Below are 10,655 nucleotides of genomic sequence, written 5' to 3'. Positions count from 1 at the left end.
AGAACCTACCCACCCCCAAGTGCAGTGAGGTGACCACCCCAGCAACAACCATGACCGTCACACTCACCCATTGTGCAGTAAGGTTCAACAGCCAAACTCAAACCCAGAGCCAGGATACAAACGAGTCTCCCACTGACAGACCAGCAGGAACCAGCACAAAGCCAACCCAAGGAAACAACCTACATATCCCCAGATGTGCAAATCACAAAGAAATATTGCAAACTACATGAAAGGGCAAGCCAACTCACAGCTCTAAAAACCAGTACGACCAAAGAGGAGATGGAGAATAAAAAAGCAACTGAGGCTACAATAGCAGAAATGATAGAAAGTTTCAGGAATGAAATCACAAAACAATTCCAGGACTTTAGAATGGAAGTCTTGAAGGCACTTCAGGAAACCAAGAAAGAAATGGAAGCAAAAATGGATCCAGTGAAACCTCCATTAAAGAAGACCTTAACATCATGAAAAGAAATGCGCAAAAAAATAGATTTAAAATACAACTCTTTAAAGGAAGAAATTTCCACGATCAGAGCTGATCTGGCAAGCATAAATAGCTCCCTGACATCCATAAACTCCACACTTGAATCCACAGCACAAAAAATTGACCATATTGAAGCCAGAATCTCTCTCTTGGACAATGATGTAGCCGAAAAGAACCAGAAAATTACCACACTCCAAGAAATGGTAAAGCTCCAGGGCAGACTAATCCAGGATCTAGTGGACAAAGACAAGAGATATAATCTGCGCATAATTGGAATAGAAGAAGGAGAAGAATACCAGAGCAGAGGGCTTCAACATATTTTTAATAAAGTGATTGCAGAAAACTTTCCCAATCTCACAATGTACCTCACCCATGTAACCAAAGCCTATAGAACGCCTGGCAGACCAGACCCTAGAAAATCCTCACCTAGGAACATAATAATCAAGACTACATATCTCAAGAATAAAAAGTAAATTTTGAATGCAGCCAAAGCGAAGAAAGAAATTTATTACAATGGGAAAAGGATCCGAATAACAGCAGACCTCTCCACACAAACCTACCACTCATGAAGAGAATGGAAGAACACCATCCAAGTCCTATAGGCCAACAACTGCCAACCCAGAAAAAATATCCAGTGAAGCTAGAGTTCATATTTGAGGGAAAAACCAGATCTTTCCATAGCAAAGAGGATCTAAAGGAGTATGTGAATAAAAAAACCAGCCCTACAGTAAATTCTAAGAGGGGAACCCCACCAAACAGAAATCATACAGGACACACAAATAGAAACAGAAAGAAACTACAATAACCAGAACCCAACAGAAAGAACAGCTCACTAAAGGCAAGAAAAAAAACAGAGGAAAAACAGCCTAACAGGAAAATGAAAGGGGAAAAAACACTCTTATCCTTGATCTCCTTGAATATAAACGGTATAAACTCTACGATAAAGAGGAGCAGACTGGCAGAGGGGAGCTGCAAACAAAAAGTAGCCAGCTGTTGTCTACAAGAGACCCACCTTACAGCAAGGGACAAAAACAGGCTCCAAATGAAAGGATGGAGCAAGATCTTCCAAGCAAACACACCTACCAAAATGGCAGGAGTAGCCATCCTGATCTCAGACAAGCTGGACTTCTCATTAAAATCAACTCAAAAAGACAAAGAAGGACACTACATTTTAATACAAGGAAAAATCCAGAACCAAGACATCACAGTGATAAATGTATACTTACCAAACAAAAGAGGCCCTACATATGTCAAGCAAATTCTCAAAGAACTACAGAACAAGATAGAGCCAAACACAATCATAGTGGATGACTTTAATACCCCACTCTCTCCAAGAGACAGATTCAACACCCAGAGGATCAGCAAGGGAGCTGAGGACCTAAGTAACACCATATCCCAAATGGATCTGACAGATCTATACGGAATCTTCCACCCTACAGAGACCCAATACACATTCTTCTCAGCAGCCCATGGATCATACTCCAAAATAGACCATGTCATAGCCCACACAAAGAACCTCAGAAAATACAAAAGTATCGACATCATCCCACGTATTATATCTGACCACAGTGGAATAAAGGTAACACTCAATAACAACGGTTACCACAGATGCTATACACATTCTTGGAGGCTAAACCCCTCACTGTTATCTAACACTTGGGCCACAGACCAAATTAAAGATGAAATCAATGAATTCATAAGCCACAATGACAATGAAAATACATCACAAAGGAACCTATGGGATACAGCTAAAGCAGTACTGAGGGGCAAGATCATTGTCCTCAGCACTCACATTAAAAGAATGGAAGAAGAGCAAGTAAATATCCTCAAGATGAAGCTAAAACATCTGGAGAAACAAGAAATGAGTGTAGGAGGAGAGAGATCACAAAGATTAAAGGAGAGATAAATCTGATTGAAAATAGAAAAGCCATTCAAGAAATAAATAAGACTAAAAGCCGGTTCTTTGAGAAAATAAATAAAGTCGACAGACCCCTCTCAAGACTTACAAAAAAAAAAAAGAAGAGAAGAGACTCATATATGTAAAATCAGGGACTCCACTGGAAAAATTACAACAAATACACACGATATTCAAACAATCATAAGGAACAATTTCCAGAAACTCTACCACTAAAAAACAATAATTTTACAGAAATGGATCAATTCTTACAGAAGTATAAACTCCACAAACGGAACCAAGAAGAAATAAATCAACTAAATTAACCAATAACTTACAGCGAAATACAGGAGTAATCAAGAGCCTCCCAACAAAGAAAAGCCCAGGCCCAGATGGATTCACCAACGAATTCTATAAAACCTTTAGTGAGGAGCTAATACCAATACTCCTCAAACTCATCCTTGAAATAGAAACAGAGGGAGAAATCCCAAAGTCATTCTATGAAGCTAATATTATATTCATCCCCAAACCAGGCAAAGATCCAACAAAAAAAAGGAACTACAGACCAATATCACTAATGAACACAGATCCAAGTCTCCTCAATAAAATATTAGGTAACAGGATCCAGAAACTGATCAAGAAAATTATACATCATGACCAAGTAGGCTTCATCCCACCGACACAAGGATGGTTCAACATCCGTAAATCAATCAATGTAATTCACCACATAAACAGAACTAAAATCAAGAATCACATTGTTATCTCAGTCGATGCCCAAAAAGCCTTGACAAAATACAACATCCATACATATTAAAAGCTCTGGAGAAAACAGGAATAGATGGAATATTCCTCAAAACAATAAAAGCCATATACAACAGACCAACTGCTAATATCATATTAAATGGGGAGAAATAAAAATCATTCCCCCTAAACTCAGGAACAAGACAAGGATGCCCACTCTCCCCACTCCTTTTCAATATAGTGATGGAATCCCTAGCCATAGCAATAAGACAAGAGGAGGAAATCAAAGGGATCCACATCGGCAAGGAAGAAATCAAGCTATCCCTATTCGCAGATGACATGATCTTATATTTGAAGGACCCAAAAAACTTAGTCCCCAAACTCCTACACCTAATAAACCATTCTGGCAAAGTAGCAGGCTACAAAAATCAATCCACCAAAGTCAGCAGCTTTTCTGTACACCAGCAATATACAAGCAGAAAAGGAAATTATGGAAATAATTCCTTTTACAGTAGCCAAAAAAAGAATAAAGTACCTAGGGATCAACCTAACCAAAGACGTGACGGACCTATTTAATGAGAACTAAAAAAATCTAATAAAGAAAATCAACGAAGACACAAGGAGATGGAAAGACCTCCCATGCTCATGGGTAGGCAAAATCAATATAGTGAAAATGGTCATATTTCCCAAATGGTTATACAAATTCAATGCAATCCCCATCAAAATCCCAGCTACATTCTTCACTGAAATAGGGAAAGCAACGCATAAACTCATATGGAACAGCAAAGGACCTAGAATAGCCAAAGCAATTCTAGGCAAAAAAAAGCAGTGCAGGAGGTATCACAATACCAGACTTCAAGCTCTACTATAGAGCCATCATAACAAAAACAGCCTGGTATTGGTATAAAAACAGACCTGAAGACCAGTGGAATACAATAGAAGATCCAGAAATAAAACTGCACTCTTACAGTCATCTGATATTTGACAAAGGAGCTAAAGACATACAATGGAATAAACATAGCCTCTTCAACTACTGGTGCTGGGATAACTGGGCAGCCATATGCAGAAAACTCAAGGTAGACCCAAGCCTATCACCATGCACCAAGATCAACTCAAAATGGATCAAGGACCTCAATATAAGGCCTGAATCCTTGAAACTACTGAAGGATAGAGTAGGAAAGATGCTAAGACTTATAGGCACAGGAAGGAACTTTCTGAATAGAGCCCCAGGGACACAACAAATAGGGGAGAGACTCGACAAATGGGACTACTACAAAATAAAAAATTTCTGCATAGCTAAGGACATAGCCACCAAATTAGAAAGATAGCCAACCATATGGGAATGGATCTTTACCAGCACAGCAAAAGACAAAGGCCTAATATCTGTCATCTACAGAGAACTCAAAAAACTAAGCCCCTCCAAGCCCAGTAAGCCAATTAGGAAATGGGTAAAGGAGCTAAAGAGAGACTTCAAAAGAGAAGAAATAAAAATGGCAAAGAAACATATGAGCAAATGCTCAACTTCCCTGGCAGTAAAGGAAATGCAAATAAAAACAACCCTGAGATACCACCTCACTCCAGTTAGAATTGCCTATTCTCTGAACTCAGGCAACAACAAATGCTGGAGGGGGTGTGGGGAAAGAGGAACCCTCCTCCATTGTTGGTGGGAGTGCAAATTAGTACAACCACTTTGGAGAACAGTATGGAGGTTTCTCAAAAAGCTCAACATAGACTTACCCTATGACCCAGCCATACCACTCCTAGGCATCTATCCTGAACAATAGGTCCCAAGATATCAAAATACATCTGCACTTCCATGTTTATCACTGCACAATTCACAATAGCCAAAATATGGAAACAACCCAGATGCTCCTCCACAGTTGAATGGATCCAAAAAATATGGTACCTATACACATTGGAATTCTACATAGCGATTAGAAATGTTGAAATATTTGCATTCGCAGGGAAATGGTCAGAACTTGAACAAATAATGTTGATCGAGACAAGCCTAGAACACAGAAAACAAATGGGCATGATCTCCCTGATATATGACTGTTAAGGTGGGGGGAGGAGGAGACAGTAGAGACCAGGTCTGTGAAACCAAAAACTTCTCATCAAATGGTATTTCTCACAGGTTTGTGTCAGCGACCCTACACTGTGTAACTAAAACCAAACAACTACTCAACATATAAAGGTCAAAAATTGACCTCTCAGTGGATCACAATTGCTCAAAAGCTATGTTTGTATGTTCATATAAGACTATTGTCAACATACTGTCTATTGTAGACATTACATTTAAAGACCTAGGCGAAATTTTCTTTGGCGTAGGCCACGTGGCTCCTGTATATGTTCTTGGAATATTGTGTATTGTATGTATGTCTACCTGACCTAGGGAAGGAAAAGAAAACCAGGATGTAAGATATCACAATATTGTACACACTTCCCTACTATGTAACTGTACCCTTTTTGCACAACACCTTGTAAAAAGGTTTCCTTTAATTAATAAATAAATTACAAAAAAAAAAAAAAGAAAAAAAATTGGCCAAGTGCCAGTGACTCATACCTGTAATCTTAGCTACTCAAGAGATATAATGATCATGGTTCAAAACCGGTCTGGGCAGGAAAGTCAGTGACACTTCTATCTCCAATTAGCCACCTGAAAACCAGAAGTGGTGCTGTGGCTCAAAGTAGTAGAGTGATGGCCTTGAACAAAAGAGCTCAGGGACAGTGCCCAGGACCTGAGTTCAAGCCCCACAATCTGGCTCCTTCTCAAACTAAGAAGTTTTTTTTTTTAATTAAATTTTGTTGACAAGGTGTTGTGCAAAAGGGGTACAGTTACAGTTACATAATAAGGCAGTGAGTACATTTCTTGTGATATATTACACTCGCATTTTTTCTTTCCCTTCCCTAGATCAGGTAGGGGTATATACAATACCCAGTGCACCAAAATTGTATACAGTAACCACGTAGGGTACGCCAAAGGAAATTCACCTAGAAATTTAAATGTAACATCAAAAATAGAATCCTCCTGTGTCCTTCTCTTGGAGTTGTTTTTGCTTATCCTCATCTTATATGATCATGTGTTCATAACTGTTGAGCTATTGTGATCCACTATTCTAGCTAGACCTTTTTATCTCAAACTGAGAAGATTTTAAGAGTCCATTAATACAATTTCAAGTATAACAGTATGTAAACGATCAAATATGATCTCAACTGTGGAAACTTTTTTCAAGAATTAACAGTATTTTAGTCCGTGAGGAAAAGGTGAGCTCAATAATGCATAGCATACATTACAAATTCTCAGATTCCTGAAATAATTCTTAGAATTGTGTATTAGATGAATAATATGTTTAATAGATTATTGAGATGTTTGTTGTTGCTGTGAGTAAATAAGTAACACATTTTTTTTGCTAAATATAATCACAGTACATAAAAATGAACTATTATCCAGATGATCTAAGTTATGAAATTCAATATTTAATTTAAAATTTACATATTTCTGTGTTTGCTCTCTGAATAAAAACTTTCCTCACTCCTCACAAGATACTTGCAAGGGTATTTAAAAAATGCATTTCTAATCCTAGCCAAATCACGGACTTAGTCTCTGAAGATAAATGTCTGAATGTTTAGTGTCTTCCTCTTTCAGAGCTTTTCCAGTTTGAAATGTACTTGTGCCTTCTAATGTTAGAGAAGTAACTGCAAGATTTTGTGGTCCTTAGGAATTAGAATGCACATTTGTGTCAGACTTGATCTACTTACTTATGTTCCTAGAAACACTGCATAATCACAGATGGATGCTATGAACTCAGAAAATTGGGGTACTCTGACATGCAATATATATAACAAATTGCCTACTGGGCTATTATATATTTAAGAATTTTAATTGCTGTGTACTTCAAACATTTCTTAGGTTGTGCCATCTGGCACATAGAAACGTTAATGAATTTTTAAACTTAATGGGATATGTTTTGCATTAGGGATCTCTTAAAATTAGATGCTCACCACTGGTAAATGACAGATTTATCATCACAAACTTCACAAAATTACTACCAGTGGCTTTGTGTCATTACGGGAATGACACATTGTAAAATGCTCCATAAGTAGTCTGAATGAGGAAAGCTGATAAGCAGATAAGCTTTGCTTGCTATTTAAAGAAATCACCTCGATAATACTATCACTTTTATTTCTCTGAAAGTGGCTACACAGAGGTGGTTTCTGTATTAAATACCATATTTCACTTAAAGATTAAACAAATTATGAAGTTTTGGAAAAAAGTCTGATTTTTAAAATTATCTCTTTTATTTTAAATGTCTGCACTATCACTCAATGAATATCTATTAGACTTCCATATTTATCACAACTCAATTTTATGTACATTGAATTTGATAAGATATAAAATTACTAGCTCCAAGCACATCTATTTCAGAAATAGTCAATGTATGATTTTAAAAACTTAATCCTTGTTTTGGTTTTTCTCCATTTATTTGTGTGTGGGATAGTACACTCTATGTACTTCCATTAAAACACAAAATGTAAACTATAGCAAGGAATGTAAACACTAAACAAAGTATTATACATTAGAATAAATGTATAGGGGCTGGAGGTGTGGCTCACATGTAGAATTCCAGCCTGTGAGCAGGAGCACAAGCCTGGAACTGACCCTTCAAACACAAAAAGAAAAAAAGTTTTTTTGTGTGTTTTTTTCTTTTAAGTACAGGTAATATTTTCCTTCAAATGGAATATTCACATGAAAATCACAGGGAGTATTGCCACAGATTTGGAATCATAAATGATGTTTTTAAAGTATAAGACATTATTAGGTCAACTTCAGTCCAGAATTAAAATACATATATACTAAGAATATTATAATAATGATATTTATGTTCCCAATAAAACATTCCATTTAAGAAATTATTACAATGCATGAAATTTTATTGGTTAAGCACACTAATAAGACTGGATATTTTGCTTTCAGGATTTGTACATGTATACATATAACATATAGCATAGATTTTCACTTTGTGAATTTTTACTTATATATATTAATTTGAAAGCTGTGAGAACTTCATATAATGTACATACAGCTTAAATAATTACACAGAATATTAGAAGAGATCAAAATGTATTTCTTTATACATGTATAAATCACTTCATAAACAACATTCAAGGGGAATTTTAATTATCATTGACCTGATGTGGCAATCTTCCTGGGTTTATAAATGGCCAGAAGGTGGGATTCAAGATGTCACTCCCTACTGTAGGTTGCTGGGGAAGAAATTGCCATCAGAGACAGCACATGCCAGATTTTTTGTTCTTGCAGTGCACATTGTAGGCAAGATCCATGATCCTGTGGCAGTGCTCAAAGCAATCTGCGCAGAGAGAATTTAGCAAAGCTCAGGATGCCCAGGAAAGGATAAAAGACTTTAAGCCTGGTGCCTGTGGCTCATGACTGTAATCCTAGGTAGGCAAGGTGCTGAAATCTGAGACATGTGATTCAATGCTAGCCCAGGTAAAAAAGTCCATGAGACTGTAAGAGTTTGTGATATCCAATCAACCACCAGAAAGCCAGAAGTGGTGCTGTGGCTCAAAGTGGTAGAATGCTAGCCTTGAGTGAAAGAGCTCAAGAACAGCCCCAGAGATCAATCCCACAATGAAAAGAAGAAAAAAAAAAGACGACTATTACTTTTTTCCCCTAGGCTTTCCCAAAACCTCATTTTATTTGAACAGTGCTCCACTAAGATCTTAACTATGTACCACTTCCTCTCAATGCTTATCCTAACCTCAGTTGCTTGTAATTTATTTGTAAAATTCCAGCAACAGAGGGACGATACAGGTTATCTTTTCTTCCTCTACTTTCGGTGTGCTTATAGATTAAACATAATCTATGCAAAATACTAACGCAATTAATAGTTTCTAATTATTTCATGTGTTGTTAAGACAGATTGCCCAATAAGACTTCATCAGGAAAAGGATCCTACTTATTTCTTACAGTTTACAGTGTTCCACACAGAGTATATTCTCAGTAAATACTCAGGTATTGATTAATATTTCTTTTTCTTTTTGAAATTTTATTCTCTGTAAAACATTGTAATTTCCAACTACCAATACTACTAATATTTAAAGATGAAGAAAAGAGAGTTTACTTTACTACAAACTGAAGAGTGATGCTGATATATAATAAAAAAAGAACTATAGGGGCTGGGGATATAGCCTAGTGGCAAGAGTGCCTGCCTCGGATACACGAGGCCCTAGGTTTGATTTCCCAGCACCACATATACAGAAAACGGCCAGAAGCGGTGCTGTGGCTCAAGTGGCAGAGTGCTAGCCTTGAGCGGGAAGAAGCCAGGGACAGTGCTCAGGCCCTGAGTCCAAGGCCCAGGACTGGCCAAAAAAAAAAAAAAAAAAGAACTATAAAGATATATCATATACATATACAGAAGTAATAGATAATGAACACTCACTTGCTTTATAAATATATAGACAGACAGACAGACAGACATATATATATATATATATGACCGAGTTTCAAGGATATAATTATGCATAAAATTTTCTAACAGTGAATTGTTCTATTCCCTGGTATGGCTGTATGTGGCATTGGTAGAAAAGAATGAAGGGAAAGTGCTGCCAGGGGTATTCTTCCTGTCCACAGATACATGGCTTGGCTTCTACCTACTTTAAAAAAAATTTTTACTGTCAAAGTATGATATGGAGGCGTTACAGATTCATATGAAAGGCAGTGAGTACATTTCTTGTTCTACTTGTTACTATTATTGTGTCAGTTTCTGAACTTTCATACTTGAAATTCTGACTTTCTTTTATGATCTTGACTATTATTCTTTCACAGTGTACTTGTAGGTATTGCTGATATAGAGGAGACATTTCAATGTTCCTTTACCCTTTGAATATATGCTATCTTTACCTCCTCCTCCTCCTCCTCCTCCTCCTCCTCCCCCCTCCTCCTCCTCCTCCTCCCCCCTCCTCCTCCTCCTCCTCCTCCTCCTCCTCCCCCCCTCCTCCTCCCCCTCCTCCTCCTCCCCCTCCTCCTCCTCCCCCTCCTCCTCCTCCTCCTCCTCCTCCTCCTCCTCCTCCTCCTCCTCCTCCTCCTCCTCCTCCTCCTCCTCCTCCTCCTCCCAATCCTCCTCCTTTCTTTCTTGTAATGGGGAATGTACTTAAGACCTTGTGTGTTGTAACCATGTTCTCACTACCTTTTTGGTTTTACTTTCTTTCAGGCTGATCTCAAACTCAGGATCCTCTTGCCTCTACCTCACAAGTAGCTGAAATTAAGGACCTAAACTTCATGTTTACAAGGCAAGCACTCTTGCCACTAGGCCATATTCCCAGCCCTGGATACATTTCTTGTACTATTTGTTACCACTTTCCTCACTCCCCCTCCCCCCTCCCCCTCACCCTCTCCCCCCATGAGTTGTTCAGTTGGTTTACACAAAATGGTTTTGCAAGTATTGTTTATGGAGTCATTCGTCTTTTTATCCTTTGTCTTTCGATTTTGATATTCCCTTTCACTTCCCTAGTTCTAAT

Source organism: Perognathus longimembris, chromosome 15 (genome assembly GCF_023159225.1).
Source record: "Perognathus longimembris pacificus isolate PPM17 chromosome 15, ASM2315922v1, whole genome shotgun sequence".
NCBI classification, from domain to species: Eukaryota; Metazoa; Chordata; class Mammalia; order Rodentia; family Heteromyidae; genus Perognathus; species Perognathus longimembris.
The sequence above is the reverse complement of the archived record's forward strand: the minus strand, read 5'-3'. Positions refer to the sequence as shown.